This window comes from Microplitis mediator, chromosome 1, assembly GCF_029852145.1.
Source record: "Microplitis mediator isolate UGA2020A chromosome 1, iyMicMedi2.1, whole genome shotgun sequence".
Lineage (NCBI taxonomy): Eukaryota > Metazoa > Arthropoda > Insecta > Hymenoptera > Braconidae > Microplitis > Microplitis mediator.
The window spans coordinates 13,253,920-13,276,117 of NC_079969.1; the positions used below are offsets into that span (position 1 = coordinate 13,253,920).

The window sequence follows — 22,198 nt, forward strand, 5'->3', positions numbered from 1 at the left end:
TTTTTAAGTAATTTTAGTAACGATAGTCATAGTGATAAGAAGAAAAAAAGAAAAAAAAAATATATCAAGCACAAAATATCACACTTTCACATCACTGGTGCCCTCGAATACTAGTCCTCTCTAGCTCACCATCACACTCGTTACATCCTTTAAAAGAGTATTAACTCTATTTCCTATAAGGAAAATTAAAGGAGTATCCCTGATTTAAAAAAGCGATTTAAAACGATTTGCAATGTTAAATGCCCATAAGAAGAGGGATTCAAAAGTATTCAAGGTATTCAAAAGCATTAAAAAGTATTTAAAATTTTTTATTTCGAATCGTTTTAAATCGCTTTTTTAATGAGGGATTATTCTCATAAAACATAAAATTAAAAACATAGAAAACCAAAAATCTCAGTGTATATTAAAAGTGTAGTAAATGTTCAAAAATAAAGATACGATCCTTTAAAGAGTATCATCTCTATTTTCTATCAAGAAACATAAAGGCATTTTATCTTTACTAAAGATTAAAATTTAAAAGTAAAATAAAAAGAAAAACCAAAGTGAAAACAAATTTTTGTGTTTGATTAATTAAAATAAGTTAGTTAGTATTAGCATCCTACCCTCACACGAAGACCGGATTGTACGAGAGAGACAGCAGCCAATTCAAGGGTCCAGAGATTTACCGCAAAGGAATATCCCAGCAAAAAGTAATCAAAGAAAAATATCAGCGCAAAGGTAAGAAATTCATAAGTGGCTATTTTATCTTTCTCGACTCAATAATCAAATTTCAATCAGCCTCAAATTTAAGCGGAAAAAGGGAACTATAATTTCACAATTGTATATATCAATGAACATATAGTATATTCATATATTTAGAAAGATACCTCTATTTAAATATAAACTAGAATTAAAAGAAAGTCCACATCGAAACGTATCCCTAAACAAATAATTACGGCTTGAACTAAACATTTAGGCGGAAAATTGCTTTGGTTAGTCTGAACGCCTAATCCACGCAAACCAAATATTAAATAATTAATAGTCGGACATAACACTTTGAAATAAAATAAAGTTGAGAAATCCAAACGTGCGCAACTCATTTGTTCATTCAATAAATGATTAATAGATGGCGCTTCTATATCCCTCGCAGATTTGAATCACGGTGGAAACACCGTGGAAGTGTAAACACCGTGGATCCACCGTGGTAACACGGTGGGTTTGTTCCATTTCACCACCGGGTATACACAGTATATCCACTGTGATTACGCGGCGTATCCACCGTGATTCCACGGTGGCTTGACCACTGTGTATACACGGTGTTTCCACTGTGATTAAGCGGTGGGTCCACCATGATTCCACGGTGGCTTTGTGCTATTTCACCACCGTGATTCCACGGTGTATCCACCGCGTAATCACAGTGGAAACACCGTGTATACACAGTGGTCAAGCCACCGTGGAATCACGGTGGATACACCGCGTAATCACAGTGGTAGAATGGAACAAACCCACCGTGTTTCCACCATGATTCAAATCTGCGAGGGATGCAATAAAGTATTGAAAAACAAAACCGGTTTTTGGTTTGGCTTTAAAAAGCATTTTATTTTTCAATATTTTCTCTCATACATAAATAAGTAATAATGTCCTTAATTAAAAAACTCATACACTAATTTAGATTTTAATTTTGATTTGACACCAATGACGTTCTTATCAATTGTTAAATGAGCGAATGTACTTTGGGATTCTGGTGTAAGTGTGGTAAATTCAATAACTAACAATTAACACAAAAATTACAGATAATAGAATAGATCTTTATTTAACAATATGTACACTGAATAACTGTAAGAAAAATACTTAAGAGCGAATGCAACTACATAGATAAGCGATAGCGAATGCGACAAGTAAAGCGGTTAAAAACGCGTGGCGGTTAGTAAGACTGCCCGATGTAGATTGGAAATAGAGACGTCGTCTTCTTCCTTCGTGGCTGCTCGGTGGTGACGTGGCAGCATGGCTGCAGTAACGAATTTTCCCATTGGCTTAAAAGCGCGCCAACAGGAAATAGTTAGCCGCCAATTTCTCTGATTGGCCGGCTGGTAGCGGGTTCTCATGCCGACGTGGCACGGTTATGAGCAAGAAATTGCAGGTGTCGGGCCCAGATAGCGAGTGACCCGGCACTATTCTGACATTCAAGTCAGTAGCGAGTTCGGCTGCTCCCGTACGTAGCGAAAGTACACGAAGCTTTTCAAAATGATTAAGCTCGTGACTGAACATCAATATACAGTAACTGAAAATAAATATTCTCTTTAAATTCTTAATTTTTTTTAGTCTAATAAATATTAATTCTAAAGATATAATTTAAATGTTTAATGCTATGGAAAAATTTTAACATTTTAAAAATATAAAAAAAACCATCGCAACGTTAGTTTGCCTTCTGGAGGCTGAGTGAAGGGGTAGGGATGGAATCAGGAAGGGGCATTAGGTATGGGTAGATGAGGGGTATAATTATTTACACTATATGCAGAATATTTCACTGCCTATGTGATCTCCAGCTATTTAAGAGCGGTTGTACTCTTTGTTGTTGGTTTTGCTGCTTCTTGAATCTTGCTCTCCTTCGTAATTCGTCTAGGTGTTTCGCTTCACCCTGAAGCTACCAGTATTTTTCATTTAGCCTGTCCAGGCTATCGTGATCTCTGGTCGGGAGTGCAGTCGAGTATACTATGGACTCTGGTGATAGATGGTCCATATCAGTAAATATGGCTTTTCTTGCGCAGTGTCTTCTTATGTGATATATGATAGGCACATTATATTCATTTTGGATGCAGCCCATACGGTCAAGGTTGGTAAATAGCTCTGGTGGACTATAATTGCTTTTGGCCATCCTTCTCACCTGTTCGGTGTTCTCCACCTTCAGTTTGTTGATGGTGTCATTACCAATTTCGTACATTGTACTAAAGTAGTTCCTTGTGAGAGTGAGGCAGAAGCAATCGAACCTGGTAATGTCTGCTTGGTCGTATATTTCTTTGTTGCTAAGTCGCTTGATGTACTTAGACTCAGCTGATCTGTATTTACTTAAGCAGGTTTTTATGCAGGATGTCTCGAATTTGCGGAACTTTTCCATGACCGATGGGCCAATATTCCACCATATTGGGGCAGCGTAACTGAAGATAGGCCTGACTAGAAGTTAATAACATATCAACTTAGCTTTGGTTTGTATGTTTCTGTCATAGAATATCCAGAAATTTGCTCTGAACGCATTTTTTAGCTTTTTTCAGCTGGATAGTATGATGTTTGTTCATTCGTATCAGATAATCAAAGTGGATTCCCAGATATTTGACCGTGTTTTTATTTGGTATGTTAAATACTTCGCCTGTGTCGTTATCCGTAAAGGTGATCTGGAATGTCTTAATCAGTTGGACTGTGGAAGGTGTGATCTCGTTTACAGTCTTTCTGAATCAAATTGTCTCACTCTTGTCCGGATTCATTTTCAGGTTCCATAACTTATAGCAGTGATATTTATCATGAACTATTTTTGTTAGTTTATCTTGAATTGTTGTTATCTTGCTGTCTGCCACGTATACTACTCCATCATCCGCATATGCTCCGCTATGGGTGTTATTACCTATATTTAGGCCAAATTTATTAAGGATCTTGCTAGTGAATATGATAAAGAGTATTGGTGAAGTTACGGTCCCTTGCTGAAGTCCCTCTAATATATTAAATATTAGTGTCGATAGGTTGACACCATCCCAAACGATGAAAGATTTACCGTAGATCATATCGTATTTGTATTAAGACATAAATAAGGCCGTTCAACCAAACAGAGTCGAACGCCTTTTCGAGATTTATGAGTGCAGTACCAACTAGCTTACCGTTTAAAAGATGTCTATTTATGTCGGATGCAAATTTATTTATCGCGTGGACAGTAGTTATTAGTAATCTTAATAGCTTAATTAGTCATCATGTTGCCGAGGACACCGATTCCAAGACCACTTCCGGCAACTACTAGTAATAATTATAACAATATTGGTCACAACTTGTTTCAACTCCCGCCTAATTCCGCATCGAGTTCAGTAATTCCTACCACTAGTGCCATTGATGATTTGCTAGACCTTACGGGAGGTATACATAACAGCACAGTGAATAATAATAACGAAGTTTCTGTAAATAATATGATTGGCCATCCAACTGCACAGATAAATAATGCGAGCTCAATAGTAGTCTTGTCAAATGCTATAGCTCAGCTACAAACTGAATCTGCAGCCTTGCAAGCCACACGCCAAGAGTCGTCACTGACGGGTACAATCTCACGACCTTCCTATACGTTACCGATATCATCGAATTCGCGAACGGCAATACAAGCTAGAAATAATTTAACTTTTCCAAATAGCTGTATTTCTAGCACATTGATGCCCAGAGAATTGTTTCCAACGACTACTGTCTCACAGGCAGCAAATCCCCTCACGGCTGGCCATTTTGCCCCGCAATCATGAGTGCAATCGTCTCAAGCTAGCAGTGTGTCATCAGCTGTACATCAAGCACCTGCGCAGTAACCGTACGCGCGCCAAACGGTCCCACTACCAATTCATACGTTACCGTCGTATGTGCACACGCAGCCAGTACCATCTAACACGATGCCAGTACATACACAGCCATCAATATTCTATCACACATTCACAGTTCCAACTAGGTATACGAGCGCAATGGGTTTTAATTGTTCGTAGTACGAAATCAGTCGAATTGTAAAATTATGGAATATTTCTTTTCCTCCTCGGAATTGTTCGTCGTCACTTACTGCACGAAAATACCTTAAAATTATCGAACAACGTATGCGCAGCTATGACATTTCTTTCGAAAATTTCCCTACGGTTGTAACCAATACACTTAACGGCAGCGTCATTGAGTGGTATTATCAAAATGAAGAATTATTTATTAATTGGGAAACTTTTAAACATTATTTTCTAATCTGGCAAACACCACAGACCGATGAGGATTTACTGCAAGAAATTTACGCAGCTAAACAAGGAAATGATAAAACTGGAGTGTCTTTCGTCAGTCGGATGCAGGGAGCTTTTATGCAACTTGAAGAACCGTTATCGCAGGCCAAACAGATCCGTATCATACTCACTCGATTGAATCCTTATTTTTTACAAAAATTCTCCGATAAAATTTTTTTAACTTATTCGGAATTATTTACTCGCATAAGCGCATGGCAGTCAACGGCGGATGCTCTTCAATCTAATTATAATCATAATTCAGATAAACAAAAAGCACGCTTTAAAGTTCAAACATACAGTTCCGTAAACCCTTTAAATCAAGAATTTCCGGAACCTGATTCAATCAACGTCATAACTGCTGATCATAGCCAAGATAGCATTCAATCACCAAAGAGAAATCCGTCGGATACTTAAGGAAACGCGTCAAGTCCAGAGTCTTCCACCTTACTACAAAGTTTTGAATCAGTAATAAATTCGTTTCTAGTAAAGTTAGAACGAATATTAATAAATAACTATTGAATTCGTAGGAAATAGGACCAGGAAATAAATGAATTACTTTAAATAAATTGAACGTAATAATAATAATATAAATTATATTTGAAACCGTTGTGACATAGAGAAAACCGTAATAGTTAAAAATTTGAGTTCATTTAACAATAATTAATTTAAAATCAAAGTTTTACAATAATAATGAGTCTGATTATGGCAATAATTTTAAGATATAAGGTCTTTCTCCATAGTTTCTATACAATAGACAATTGAATTACAATAATAAGGTATATAATCTAACCTAATTAATTTTATTAGAACAATTGTTATGTGCTGAAAAAATAGTTTGTGTTTTTATTTTGTTTTTAGTTGCTGAGGAAGTCATAAATAAATGACGAAACGTTCAATTTATTTAAAGTAATTCATTTATTTCCTGGTCCTATTTCCTACGAATTCAATAGTTATTATTAAGTATGGACACGAATGTCAGAATATCATTAATAAATAATTCATCGGGAAAATCAATTCCAGTGCAACAAACTACTGTAAAGAATACACCTGTCTGCGGTCGTTGTGGCCGAATTGGCCATGTTTCTGATCTATGTTGTGCGCCCACAACTGACAAACTACGAATTAAAGCAGGATTAAAAGTTCGACAAAAATCTACGAAAAATTTTGACAATCAGGCTAATATGAAATACACAGACAAGACCGACGGCGACGTTCAAAATACTCGAGTTGAAGAGTTAATCCATTTTGCGTCTCCGATAGATAAAATTCAAAGTATTTCAGAAATATTGGATCCTCGTCAAGTTACAAGAATAAACAAATCAAATAATAATAAAACACCTAAGATAAAAACGAAACACCAAAAAGCACATACCGCTACAGATAAAATTGAAACTACACAAAGTGTAGCTCCAAAATTTTACAGTCAATCATCAACTCAATCAGCAGCTTTTTGTGACAACACAGTTGAACCTTGCGGAAAATTTTCTTCAGCGAGTCTGAAAGCTCCGTCAAGAGTCAGTCAGATGGTCACCAACGTCTATATTGGTCAACACAAGATTGGCGCATTACTGGACAGTGGAAGTGGACGCAGCTACATCTCTGAAGCTGCATACGAACACATCAAAGAAAACCAACTGCAAGAACTCATATCAGGCCCCATGAATGCTCGTGAGGTCATTATGGCAAATTCTAAACTAACACAAACACGAGGTGGTGCGCCCTTTCGCATAAACTTAGACGGCCACGATATTATCACTTGGTTGACCGTTGTACCAGGATTGTCTACTCCTGTCATCCTTGGACTAGATTTTTGGCAGTTAGCTGCCATCCAAGTAAACTCCAAAGAAAACACATGGAAAATAAATTCAAGTGAAATTACTCACTCATTCTCCTCAAGGACACATCAATTTAATTCAGCATCGTTGAACTCACTGTCGTCAACTGAAGAGGCTAATGATAATCGAAACCTCTTACTCATACAACAAGAAAATATTACTCATAATAACCTAAGTAAACTAATATATTAAGTAGTTGATAAGAAAATTTGTCATGCGTTGCCGAAATGGATATACTCCAACAATATTTTCCATCAAATTCATACTCATCTCATTCATTCATTTCATTTATTATTGCCAATTGTAATAATTTTTAATTACAGCGTCGAGTCTGAGAGCAGTTGGCAGACTGAATAATCAAAATCTTTAAATAGTATTACTTCTTTACAGTCCTCAGACTTTCAAAAAAAAATATATTTGTATTTAATTATTAATTGTAAATATTACGAAATTATTTTTTACAGTATCTTGTAATATTAATTCGTAAGCGGTAAATATACACTTCTAGGTTGATCCAGATCGAAGTCCCAGGATAGAAGTGAACCTGAAAAAGGGTGACTAAACTCTAATATTTTTAGTATCCCTTACGGCTTGCAATTAATTACTGGCAATATACTGCATATCGGGCGATACACCCGGAAATGATAAATTAATTTTACGGCAATTTACTTGCATACCGGACGATACTACTCGCAATTGAAAAATTTGAATACTGACGATCTACTCGCAAAACTTGTAGATAATTTTCAAACTAATTTCTTTTACGGCAATCTACTTGCAACAAAAACGGCGATTAACTTGCCAAGCATTCACGGTGATCTACTTGTCATTATTATGGCGATTTACGCGCATTGTAAATATGGTAAATAAACTAAATCATTCTTTTCAGTCGGACAACCTAGACGAGAGGTCAAAAGGGTAACCTTGGCTTAATGGGGGGGATTGAGACAATGTGAATTGTCATCTTCTTCCTCAGCCTTGCGGTTCCCAATTTTCCCCGTCTCGTTGCCGTCTGAAACTACACAAGTCATAGTGACATGGTCACATGACTGATTATCACGTCGACGCATGTCCGTAAGGGTAAAGTGGAGACAGTCCCGAGACGAGTCCTATGCCCAAAATTATCGGTCAATCACTTCAATCCTGGATCAATTAGCGATAAGACGTATAATTTAGTTTTACTGTCATATACTAGCAATTTATTTGCGACTTTGTTAATACGGATAACTACTTTCTAAATCGGGAAATTAACTTGCGTTATAGTTGTATTACTGGCAATTCTCTTGCGATATACTTTACTGTCCAAGTTTACTGATTATTATAAACAAAGTTAGTTCAATTAAATATTACTGTACGTTACCAGCGATATACTCGCGATATAAAATTATACTGTGCCACGCATCTGTCTACATTACATCCAGCGCTTGCACTTTCTTGTAAGTAATTTTTATTATTATAATTGGCAATAAACAATCATTGCAATTGTTAATCATTCACTGTATCTATTATCTGTTCATCCTATTTTTTTCCTGTTTTACTGGTAAGATTATTGAATAGTCTGATAAAATAAATATTAATTAAGTTACAAATAGTAATTCGACTATTGATAGGAATAATCTATAATTTTATAAGCCGTGGGGTAAGTTGATATGTTTTCTCATACGTTGCCGTGTTGGAATAAGTGCGGGTTCTTACTTTGCGAGCACCTTAGCCCATTGCTCTGTCCCAGCAAAAATAAAATTTCGTAGAGGCCAGTCTAAGCCAGGGTTCAACCCGCGAATCCTGGTGGCTGCTGGTAAAAATCGCGAGTACAGAAAGCGATTTGTCTCAATACCTAATGACGTCTTATTTTTGGCTGTCTTTAGAGTGAGGGCAACATGAATATATGTATGTATGTAATTTGGAGACTCCTGATTCTGCGTTGGGTAGTGGGCTGGATTTGTTTTTAAGAAGTTGGTATGTGTGTTGTTGAATCTTCTGAGACTATCTATTCTTGATTTTATGTCTTCTGCTGCTGCATCTGCCAGGTGTTTGATCGGTGTGCCTTGGTTTGTGTATCTTGATGAATTGATAGATTCGAAATATTTACCAATGATGTTCAGTTTTATAATTGGCTGATCAATTATGTAATTGTTATTATCTTCTGCTGGTCTGGTGTTATTCAGCGTGAGATCAGAGATGAATGGACTATTTTTGTTAATTATTAATGTTTCTATACGTGGCGGTTCTTTGTATCTAAAATGTCTGTTGATGTTTGGAAAGAACTTAGATGAGTCTCTATAGTTGATATTTTTGGCCAATCCTTCCTAGTATGCTATTTCAGAGTTTCTGAATTCTTTAATCAACTGCTTGTTAACCATCTTTATTACAGATTTAACTTGGTTTTTATTATCTTTATTTTTGAACAGTTCTGCTACCAGCGCTGATTTATACTTATGGAGCTTAGTGATTTTGTGGTTGACGTACCTTTGGCAGTCCTTTTTGATATTATCTTTAATTATGGGAATTGTTGCAGAGATCGCGTCCTGCCCTAGTAGCAATGAAATTGGGCAAGATTCTTTGTCAAGATACTTGAAGAAGCACTTTGTAAAGAATTGTACAATTCTCGACCAAGACACTTGATCAAGAATCTTTATCCAGACTGGCTGCAGACTTGGGCCAGTCTGTGACCAGAATTTGACCAGATTCTTGGCCCAGAGTTTTGACATAGACTTGCGCGAGAAACGCAAAAGACGACGAGCGCGCACCTATTTCCCTCCTTTTCACTTGAATGTAAAAAGTATAGTATTGCAGTGGTTCTCATTTATAGTTGAGTCAACAAGTTTAAAAATGTTATTTTTTTAAATTACGCATTGAGTTTGTAGTAATGCCTAGAAAAATTGATTTTCAGAATTTTCTAGCACTTACAAAATTTCGGAAATTTTTGAATAGATTAAGATGAATAATTAAAATTATAAAAAATGGGAATAGAATTCCGAAAGTTGTGACAAATAGAAAATTGCTTATTCTTTAATAATTGTTTTTTAATTTTACGCTTCCTCTATTAATTTTTGAGTTATTGCTAATAATCAGAGTCTCTCGTTTTTTCTATTTGATTTTGACTTATAAAAATTGCTATTTTTATTTGTAAAAAAAAATGTCTTGTCAAATTTAATGACGAATTCAATAAGCTGTCGCTCGCATTTTTAAAAAAACTAGATTCATTTTCTACAGAGAACTCATTTCTCGACTACAGTATAATAAATGAAACTAATGTAGAATGAGAACCTCTATATAGGATAGTCCCAAAGTTTAGCAATAGACAGCTCCAGATTTCTGGTCAAATTCTTGACAAATTCTGACTACAGTCTGGCTCAAGTCTTGACCAATAATCTTGGTCAAGAATCTGGACCAATTCTTGTACAATTCTTGATCGAAAATCTTTTTAAAGTATTTTGATCCAGGCTGGTACAAGGCTTTGACAAAATTGCTACTAGGGTGTATGTAATTTTCCAGTTTCAGTATATTGGTGTCTATTTCATTTATTGTTAAATTTCTGTCATGAGGTAGGTGTTCGGTAATATTATCTTCTAAGTAATCAGCAAACCTGGTCCAGTTGGCTCTTTAGTAATTATATCTTGCAGATGGAGGTGTTGTACTCGGGATCTCTTTTAGAAAGTTATTGCAGTCAATTATGAAACTGATAGCATTATGATCACTATCATACGGAAGAGTGATCAGTTTTCCAGTTATTAGTCCTCTGAGTGTGATTCTAGAGTCAGCCAGACAGTGGTCTAGGAACGAACCGACACTTGGGTAGGTTGGCTTGATCGGTGTGTACAAGGCTGTTTTATTTTGTATTCCAGCATCTTCAACCCAATTGTGTAAGAGGACTCCTCTTTCGTTCATATTTTTGTCACCCCAGATGGTGTTTCTTGCATTCCAGTCTCCAGCCATGATGAAGAAGATGTTATCTGATCTTAATTTAAAGTCGTCATATATTTTGTTGAGTTCGGTTATAAAAGATCTCTTGTTGTTACATACTGCATAAATACTGAATATATATAAAATGTTGCCTGCGTTACCTTGAATTTTTATGACAGTATATTCAATTGCTTTATTTGCTGCTGCATTCGGATATGAAATGTATGCGAACTTTATTTTCTTGTTGATTAGAATAACTGTGCCTCCACCTCTTTTGGAGTCCGGTCTATCACTTCTTATGAAAGAGTAATTTTAAAAACTTAGTTTATGTCGATCGTTGAGTTTTGTCTCAGAGATAAGGGCTATATCAATTTTATTTGTATTGATAAATTCCTCTAGATCATGTCTTTTTAACTTCCCGCTAAGAAAATCGACGACTTTCGAAAAATTGGGAAGTTATTGTTTTCACCCCGATTTTTGAAGGTCAAGTTTTCATCAGATGTCGACGTTTTGAGGTCCTAGGAACCCTTGCGACCTTCAACCCACTCTGGAAACACTCTGGAATCATAGTCAGAATGTAAACATTCTAAGTCCAGTATGTTCCCAGAGTGGTTTTGTGCCCTTTTTTCAGAGTGAAACCAAAGTGGTTTCAGAATTGATCCAGAGTAGATCAAAGTGTTTTCAGAATGGACTCAAAGTGAATCCAGAATGAAATCAAAGTGTTTTCAGAATGGGCCCACAGTGAGTCCAGAATGGAATCAAAGTATTTTCAAAATGGGCTCAAAATGAGTACAGGATGAAATCAGAGTGTATTCAAAATGGGCCCAGAGTCGATAAAATTTAAATACTAAGGACTAAAAAAAATTGGGTACTTTCTAAACTCATAAATCAATAATAATCTACAGAAAAACAATCTTAACCCAAATTTTTTAATTAACTATGCTTTTGTTAATTAATTAATTTTTACTTGTTGAAAGTTTACATAAAAACCCTGATTATTTCCAAACTAAAAACCCCGAATTTTTTTTACTTCTTAAAGCTATTCTTGAAAGGGTTTAGAAAAGATAGCTGGTGAAAAAATAAAAAAATTTCGATTTTATTAACAATCTAAGCCATTGAAAAATAAAAAACGTAAATAAAGCAATCAAGAAAATTTACTTTTTTGATTATTTTGTTTTTTTATTGCTGAAAGCTACATAACAATAATTTGAAAAAAATTTTTACTTGCATTGTTTAAATAATTGTCATAAACAAATACATGGCTAATTAGATTTAATAAGATTTTTTTTGGGAAAAAAACGCTTAATAAAAATAAGGAATTTTAAGAAAAAAATCGTTTCTTAAAAAAATTTTTTTTTGCTAAACAGCGCAATAGCTAATTAACAATTTTTTTTTTTACTCAATATTAATATTAAAGAACCATTATTTTTTTTAAATAATCATTAATCATGTTCTGTTATATTAGAAAAAAAATTGTTTTCATTCATTTATTATTTGTTTATTAAACAAACAATTTGTTGTAAACAAATAAATTTTCACGCAATATTTTTTTCAAATACTAAAAATAACCAAGCGTTTTATTTTGTAGAAAAAATTTTTTTTTAATCTTTTATATAATTTTTTAAATTATTGTACACTTGGACTTGTCGCTACCTTTCTGTTCTTCTCTATTGTTATTAAAATAACTTATTGAAGACACAACTACAACACTTCAAGTCTTTTTCATTATCCATTAATCATTAAACAAATCGAGCTTGTAACCGAAGCTCTAACTCAATTGCTTAAGGAATTATGAATAACAGTAATTTTTATGAATACTTTTTAATAAATACAAAAAAATTATTAATTAGCAAATTCGCTTTTTAGCAATAAAAAACATTTTTTAAGAAACAATTGTTTTTTTAAAAATTGTTATTTTCATTAAGTATTTTTATCCCAAAAAAAAATTTTTGCTTTGACCCGGGTTTTAATGTGAAAGACTTGAGAGAAAAATTTGCTGGGAGAAGATATATGTTAAGGAGGAGAAAGTCACTGGTGCTAAGCAGCAGTGGAAGTAGTTCAGTGTTCGCCGCTAGATCGCGCCCAACTTATGATTGTCCTGTTCCTGGTTAGATAGGTGTTTCAGAGTTTTTATATTCTATATTTAAAAATAATTCTGTCACGGGTATTTCTCTGTTATTTGACAGAGTGACAAGTGCCTGTTTGGATGGTCATATAGTAGATGCTATATTACATTGTGACAATAATGTCAAATATTTTTGTTTTCTTGAAAAATTGTTTTTACAATCCAGAAACATAATTGTATTCAATAAATGCTCTTGAATATTCTTAAAATAATATATTTCGGTAAATTTTTTTTTTCTTTCAGTATTCATTTACTCTGAATACCCTCTGGTTTGAGTATGTATTCACTCTGATCCCACTCTGGAAACATTCTGGAAACACTTTGGTATCAGTTTGTGTTCAATGTGGATCCATAACGGTGTCAGTATGTATCCACTCTGGATACTTTCTGGAAACATTTTGGATTTACTCCGTATCCGCTCTGGAAATACTCTGGGTTCACTCTCAGAAAAGGGCACAAAACCATTCTGGAAATACTCTGGAGTCCGTATGGTTGCATCGTGTTACCAGAATATTTCCAGAGTGTATCCAGAATGTTTTTAATGTCGCAAGGGAAGCTATTCTGACTACTTTCAGAATGATGGCCGAGTGTATATATATGGGTCATTCCACCAAATAAAATTATTTTTACGGGGCGACCCTCGTCGATTTGGTTCAAACTTTGTAGAGTCGTTCTATATATTAAAAAAAAAATTCTCTGAAAATTTGAGCCTTTTATATGCAGCTGTTTCAAAGTTATGATTTTTTGAATTTTTTAAAAATTTTTGTTTTCAACTTTTTCATTAATTTTTTTAAAGGAAAAAATTTTTTTTTAAAAATGAGCACATAACAGTTTTTCGTAGGAAAAATTCTCAGCTTTCCAATAAAAATATCTATTTTTCATTTTATGTTACAAAAGACCTTTTAAAATTCGATTAAAGACGAAAAAACGATTTTTATGACTGTGCGGCGCTTGATACATCTAATTTGATATTTTTTTCTGAAAGCTGAGACTTTTTCTCACAAAATATGTGATTTTCACGATGTGCATATTTTTTGTTTGAACAAAATCAATAATTATTTAAATACAAGTCATTGATTTTATAGTTTTAACAAACTGTAATAGTTGATTGTGTGGCAAGAGATGAAACAAAACGATGTCAGAAGAAAGTAAAGTAGGCTGCCCGAGCCGTACGCAAAAGCTGACAATAACTGCAATCTGAAGTCGTGTTTCATCTAGTTTTACACACTATTTTTTTCATGATTACCTGCATTGAAAATTATTATCAGTGTCAGCAGCCAGTTAGAATCAAGTTATATTAAGCCCAATGGTGCGATCAACCATTAGTGTACGCCTAACTTATGCTTTGCAATTTATAGTTAAACAGAAACCATAAATACTATTTATTATGCATACAAATTTTTATAAAACTTGATTACAAAGTCAGAACTGTCATTAACGCAGATGACATCAATAGTCTGAAATCACTATTGAACACAACACAAGAATCAAAGTTCAAATTACTAATTCCTAGACTTGAACCATTGATGCTGGTGTCATGAAAAATAGTTTTATAATTTTTGTTTTCAGAGCTTTACTGCAGATACATACCCGAAAACATATCCTCACACCGCAAGTTAATACATCCGGGCTATTCAAAATTTTACCAGCGTTGATTTCACTGTTATAACCATCCCTTATTAAAAGAAACGACTTAAAACGATTGAAAAAAAAATTTTAAATACTTTTTAAGGCTTTTGAATACTTTGAATACTTTTGAATCACCCTTTTTATGGGCATTTAACATTACAAATCGTTTCGAATCGTTTGATTTAATCAGGGAATGATGACTTTTTTTAGAAAATAAATGTTTTGAACGTACAATACTTTGAGTCATAAACGGTGAAAGAAACACAAGCAGTGCACCCTATCTCACTTATTGTTGATAGCTTAGGATATATATGGTAAAAATGTATCAACATCCTCAGAAAAAATAAGAATTAACGTTTTTTAATCATAGAGAGTTTATATTTTATTTAATTTTGTTCAAACAAAAAATATGCACATCGTGAAAATCACATATTTTGTGAGAAAAAGTCTCAGCTTTCAGAAAAAAATATCAAATTAGATGTATCAAGCGCCGCACAGTCATAAAAATCGTTTTTTCGTCTTTAATCGAATTTTAAAAGGTCTTTTGTAACATAAAATGAAAAATAGATATTTTTATTGGAAAGCTGAGAATTTTTCCTACGAAAAACTGTTATGTGCTCATTTTTAAAAAAAAATTTTTTCCTTTAAAAAAATTAATGAAAAAGTTGAAAACAAAAATTTTTTAAAAATTCAAAAAATCATAACTTTGAAACAGCTGCATATAAAAGGCTCAAATTTTCAGAGAATTTTTTTTTTAATATATAGAACGACTCTACAAAGTTTGAACCAAATCGACGAGGGTCGCCCCGTAAAAATAATTTTATTTGGTGGAATGACCCATATACATGTATATATATATATATATATATATATATATATATATATATATATATATATATATATATATATATATATATATATATATATATATATATATATTTATTTATTCTAAATGGATATATTTTTTTGTGTCTAAGTAATATTTATTAGTGTTGATATAATAATATATTGCTTTAATATTTGGGGTTGTTGGCACTGCAAAATAATTTATTTGTCTATTAAATAAATATTTTCTTAACTTAACCAAATGATTTTATTATCTCAGAGAGAGAATTATTAATTCTTTAATTAATTATTAAGAATTATCGAGGTTTTATTGTTTACTTTCATTTTTACAAATTTTGTTAATTAACAAATACACAATTAAAAAGAAAATTGGGATAAAAATTTTTTGAATTTCGAAAGACTTCGTCCACAGAACTTTTTGAGCAAATCAGCTAATTATTACATGCTTTGCAACATTTGATATCGTGTTTGAATAAAATTACTAGTTAGTTTTCAGGAATTGATCAATAAAATTACGTAAAAGTTATCACTCCAAAACAATGTTATAGATAATTTTATTCGTGAGGTTGTTGAAAATCAACGAGGTAACGTTAATTATTATTTACAGAAAGTTGGACAAAAAAAAAGTCTTATGATTGCTGCATCATATTTTAGGTTAATTAAGTCGATAAAAAAATTATGTAAAGTATCACTATTATTTATACATACTAGAGTGGTCCAAAGAAAAAACTGCTTTTAGGCAAAAAAAAATTCCCTTCAAAGCACAGCTTTATATCTCAGTTCTTAATGAGATTTAATGAATTTCTATTTTTCCATTTGAATTACACGCGTACAAAAATTCATTTTACGTTTTCATCCGGTAAAACTACGGAAAAAATTTTTTTACTTGAGTTAGATTTTTAGAAACGTCTTCATTTATCACTATTTCAACTGAAAAATTCATGTCAAGATCTCGCGTCAAACCACGGTAAAACCACGGAAAAACCACTGTGGATCCACAGTGGATCCACGGCGGATCCACGGAAAAACCACGGTGAATCCACAATGGGTCTACTGTGGATCCACTGTGGATCCACCGTGGTTTTGTCGTGGATTCACTGTGGATTCACCGTGGATACACTGTGGATTCACCGTGGATACACTGTGGATCCACTGTGGATCAACTGTGGTGAAATGTCACGAAACCACGGTGGGTCCACGATGTGGTGGTTTCACCGTGGATCCACGGTGGTTCCACGGTGGTTGCAGGACCGCGAGGGTCCGCAAAAACCGTGGCTCAAAAAAATATTTTGCTGGAAGCCTTCAAACTAGAGATTTCAAGCTTCAATTTGCTTTTTTAATTTTTTCGATACGATCATTTTTTACGAACATACAGCCTTCCAAAAATCACTAAAAAATTTATAAAATTTTCTTGTTCCTTTAATTTTTTGGATACCCTTGCGACATTAAAAACATTCTGGATACACTCTGGAAATATTCTGGTAACACGATGCAACCATACGGACTCCAGAGTATTTCCAGAATGGTTTTGTGCCCTTTTCTGAGAGTGAACCCAGAGTATTTCCAGAGCGGATACGGAGTAAATCCAAAATGTTTCCAGAAAGTATCCAGAGTGGATACATACTGACACCGTTATGGATCCACATTGAACACAAACTGATACCAAAGTGTTTCCAGAATGTTTCCAGAGTGGGATCAGAGTGAATACATACTCAAACCAGAGGGTATTCAGAGTAAATGAATACTGAAAGAAAAAAAAAATTTACCGAAATATATTATTTTAAGAATATTCAAGAGCATTTATTGAATACAATTATGTTTCTGGATTGTAAAAACAATTTTTCAAGAAAACAAAAATATTTGACATTATTGTCACAATGTAATATAGCATCTACTATATGACCATCCAAACAGGCACTTGTCACTCTGTCAAATAACAGAGAAATACCCGTGACAGAATTATTTTTAAATATAGAATATAAAAACTCTGAAACACCTATCTAACCAGGAACAGGACAATCATAAGTTGGGCGCGATCTAGCGGCGAACACTGAACTACTTCCACTGCTGCTTAGCACCAGTGACTTTCTCCTCCTTAACATATATCTTCTCCCAGCAAATTTTTCTCTCAAGTCTTTCACATTAAAACCCGGGTCAAAGCAAAAATTTTTTTTTGGGATAAAAATACTTAATGAAAATAACAATTTTTAAAAAAACAATTGTTTCTTAAAAAATGTTTTTTATTGCTAAAAAGCGAATTTGCTAATTAATAATTTTTTTGTATTTATTAAAAAGTATTCATAAAAATTACTGTTATTCATAATTCCTTAAGCAATTGAGTTAGAGCTTCGGTTACAAGCTCGATTTGTTTAATGATTAATGGATAATGAAAAAGACTTGAAGTGTTGTAGTTGTGTCTTCAATAAGTTATTTTAATAACAATAGAGAAGAACAGAAAGGTAGCGACAAGTCCAAGTGTACAATAATTTAAAAAATTATATAAAAGATTAAAAAAAAATTTTTTCTACAAAATAAAACGCTTGGTTATTTTTAGTATTTGAAAAAAATATTGCGTGAAAATTTATTTGTTTACAACAAATTGTTTGTTTAATAAACAAATAATAAATGAATGAAAACAATTTTTTTTCTAATATAACAGAACATGATTAATGATTATTTAAAAAAAATAATGGTTCTTTAATATTAATATTGAGTAAAAAAAAAAATTGTTAATTAGCTATTGCGCTGTTTAGCAAAAAAAAATTTTTTTAAGAAACGATTTTTTTCTTAAAATTCCTTATTTTTATTAAGCGTTTTTTTCCCAAAAAAAATCTTATTAAATCTAATTAGCCATGTATTTGTTTATGACAATTATTTAAACAATGCAAGTAAAAATTTTTTTCAAATTATTGTTATGTAGCTTTCAGCAATAAAAAAACAAAATAATCAAAAAAGTAAATTTTCTTGATTGCTTTATTTACGTTTTTTATTTTTCAATGGCTTAGATTGTTAATAAAATCGAAATTTTTTTATTTTTTCACCAGCTATCTTTTCTAAACCCTTTCAAGAATAGCTTTAAGAAGTAAAAAAAATTCGGGGTTTTTAGTTTGGAAATAATCAGGGTTTTTATGTAAACTTTCAACAAGTAAAAATTAATTAATTAACAAAAGCATAGTTAATTAAAAAATTTGGGTTAAGATTGTTTTTCTGTAGATTATTATTGATTTATGAGTTTAGAAAGTACCCAATTTTTTTTAGTCCTTAGTATTTAAATTTTATCGACTCTGGGCCCATTTTGAATACACTCTGATTTCATCCTGTACTCATTTTGAGCCCATTTTGAAAATACTTTGATTCCATTCTGGACTCACTGTGGGCCCATTCTGAAAACACTTTGATTTCATTCTGGATTCACTTTGAGTCCATTCTGAAAACACTTTGATCTACTCTGGATCAATTCTGAAACCACTTTGGTTTCACTCTGAAAAAAGGGCACAAAACCACTCTGGGAACATACTGGACTTAGAATGTTTACATTCTGACTATGATTCCAGAGTGTTTCCAGAGTGGGTTGAAGGTCGCAAGGGTAAGTGTAGAATACTTCTGTATGAAAATTCCTACAATAAATAATGACAGACTGAATAAAAATTGTAAAAAATTAGTTCATATGCTTTATAAAGTTCATTCAAAATATTGAAATGAATATTGAATGAACAGAATATTAATGACTCTGTAGACTTAAAAAAAAGGTAGTTTTTTGTTTTTTTATATTTGAAGTCGGGTTCCAGGCCGGTTCAGACAGCCAAATGCGATTAAAATAGAAAGTTCGATGAGTTGAATCAAATCAAAGCGTTAATAGACAAAATATCTAAGAGGTATAAAAAACAGTGATTTTTCATATATTTTGTCGTGTTTTTCATAAATTTATTTTTTCCCTACGTTCACATGCTAGCGTTCTTCCAAACGACTTCTCTGATGTCTCCAAAGACTCGAGAATTTGATAGAGACAGTAGTTTTAGCTGGAGGATCAACGTCTAAGAAAATCTATAGAAAATCAGGACCCACTGACTTATGCTGCAAATAATTTTTTTTTTTTTAATCAGATTTGATGTTTTTCAATTTTGTAAATTCACATAAAATTAATCAACTTACACGGAAAAAAGAGCAGTTGAAAAATTGAACTCATGTAGAGTATTTATTACAGTTTCGTATTGTAGTAAAGCGCTGCGAATCTGAAACTGTAAAAATTACTTTTTTATCCAGGCATAACAAATATTACAGTTTCAAACTCGAGATTATCTAGCTCTCAATAGCAAATAGATTTTATAATTTTAAATGTTATTCTAACAATTACAATCTCACACTGTAATTTTTTCTATAAATTCTTCAAATTATATTTGCTGAGTCAAAAGAAAAATTATTATTACAGTTTCATGTAGTAAAAAGTATTTATTTTGCTAGAATCTATACTCTGGAAATAATAATATATGAAATATGACTTACAACCTTCACAGTTTCATTGGACAAAAGGGATAATTTTTTGTTCGAAATTCAGTACTCAGAATAATAATAACTAAAGTTTTAGATTGTAAATTTTACAGTTTCATTAAGTAAAATTTATTTCTTTTTCTTGAATGTTTACTATAAAAATTCTTATATCAGTAGCATAGTGGTGTTTTTTTACAGCTTAAGCACGTAAAAAAAGCCTTACATTTTATAATAATTCAATATATAAAATGATAAAAATTCTAACAAAAATAAGAATTTAAAGGTTTCATAAAATAAAATTCATTTATTATTTATTAATAGATACCACTTGAACAATTATTTTCAGAGTATTCGGAGTCAATTTTATCGTATTATTAAGCAAAACATAATTTAAATTTATTCGACTATTATTATATTAAATATAAATATATGAAATTTTGTATTGAAATTTTTGAGTTGAAAAAAATATATTTTTAGGCCGATTAGTGGAATTAATACGACGTTTGGAACATATTTATATTAATATAAATATGAGCTTTTCTAAATTGAAAAAATTGTATAAATTTAATAATTATAGTCGAAAGAACAGCAGATTTAAAATTTTTTTAACTTAAATTAAAATTCAATTACTGCTGTATGTAATTTGCAGTAAACGTAGAATCCGCTTTTTTTTTTTACAATAATTATTTGATTCATTGCATCCTTTTAGTTTCAGAAAACTCACATTTATGTTAATACAGTACTTGTTTTAAACATTGTATATATTCGACTTCTAGAATGAGCTATAAAAATTTCTTAAATATAAAATTAGGATATGTTTATAAAAAATCCTTACATACAAGGTTTCCGTTGAATAAAAATGATCGTAAGTACAAGTTATTAATGTTGTATTTAAAATGCAAAAACATGATTTTTACTTTAAACTTAATATTAAGAAATAATAAAAAATAAATTAAAAATATAGCTTATGGTCGGTAACAAATATATTTTTTGCCATTAGGCTGATGTGTTAGTGAACACGTGCCATCAGCTTGATCCAAATAAATGAGATGCCAATTTATAAAATCATTATGAATTTCATACGCTTGAAAATGAGCATCGAAACCAGCGTCAAGTTCTTTAGTTGTAAAAAAAATAATATTTTTGCAGACATCTAGCAAAATTTCAACAATCTTAAAAAATTGAGGTCTGTCGGTATTATAACAGTAATAATTACATTACGGGTATACTTATCACCATGGTGAGATAACCATTTGCATAATTTTATACCACTTTCAATAATAGGATTTAATTGCGTCGATAAATATTCATACCCTTCAATACAAGTTACAGCAAAATCAGATGGATAGCACCACAAGACCACTAATTAATAATCAATTTGTACAACGAAAACTTCAATTGGATAATTTCAATAATAACATAAAATTAATTATTTAACACAATCACGTCTCACCAAGAACTGTCTGTAAAACCAGCACTAAGGACAAGTTCAAACTTGCTTGCAACCGTTTGTTACTCGAGCGTGGGCAAGATGTCTCCCTGACGCTATTCGACTTATGATCACTGCCTTAGCGTGAATGAGATACCAAAAAGCGGCATCTTAAATGTTGAAAATGAAACATTTCAAACTGTAAAACCCAGTAAACACATTGACGTAAATTTGACGTCAGAGTGACGTTACGCTATGTCATCATTTACGTAAGATATAAGTCACGAATGAGTCAGGTGTGACTCATAGTCCAGTCGGCAAGTGATTTAAATGGCGGTCCTAGTAGATTAAGCGAGGCGGAGACCGATTTTGACGATTTTTTTTTTGATTCCGCACTAAAAAAGGATTTCCAAAAAAGTTGAACAGGTTTCCCGTGTTGCTTTTGATTATTTAAATATTTAAAAATTATTACTTAGTTAACTTTTAAATATCTCGGAAACTATAGGGAAATCGGGAAAAAAAATTAAGAATAAAATGTAGAGAAATAATCAAAGAAAAAAATGAGACCAATCCGAAGTCTATACGACTAATAGTTTACGAGATATGATTTTTTTAATGCAAATTAATTTTTCGCCGCGCGCGCGGGAGTAAACAATTACCTGGAACTTTTTGAAAAATGCATAAATTAATAAAAATTTTTTTCTAATTCGTAGTTCTTACAATTCAAGCCGATAAACGAAAAGTTTCAAATCGAAAAAATAATTTTTTCGATTTTTTACATTAAAAAAACCATTTTTTGATTTTTTAAATCCAAAAACCAAAAAATGGTTTTTTTAATGTAAAAAATCGAAAAAATTATTTTTTCGATTTGAAACTTTTCGTTTATCGGCTTGAATTGTAAGAACTACGAATTAGAAAAAAATTTTTATTAATTTATGCATTTTTCAAAAAGTTCCAGGTAATTGTTTACTCC

At 32.2% G+C, this 22,198-nt stretch overlaps 1 long non-coding RNA gene across 2 annotated transcripts; it reads right to left on the reverse strand.

Moving 5' to 3' along the window:
* Window positions 1-1,597: 1,597 nt before the first annotated feature.
* LOC130673518 (uncharacterized) lies at window positions 1,598-21,436 on the reverse strand. 2 transcript variants are annotated; one of them, XR_008990899.1, is made up of 4 exons: window positions 20,632-20,976; window positions 19,461-19,546; window positions 19,248-19,382; window positions 1,598-2,260 (listed from the first exon to the last, which is right to left on the reverse strand). It is a non-coding gene; the product is annotated as an uncharacterized LOC130673518 (long non-coding RNA). The 2 variants fall into 2 exon arrangements; XR_008990898.1 differs by lacking the exon at window positions 20,632-20,976 and adding an exon at window positions 21,110-21,436 and having other exon boundaries at window positions 1,599-2,260.
* Between the last annotated feature and the right edge of the window lie 762 nt (window positions 21,437-22,198).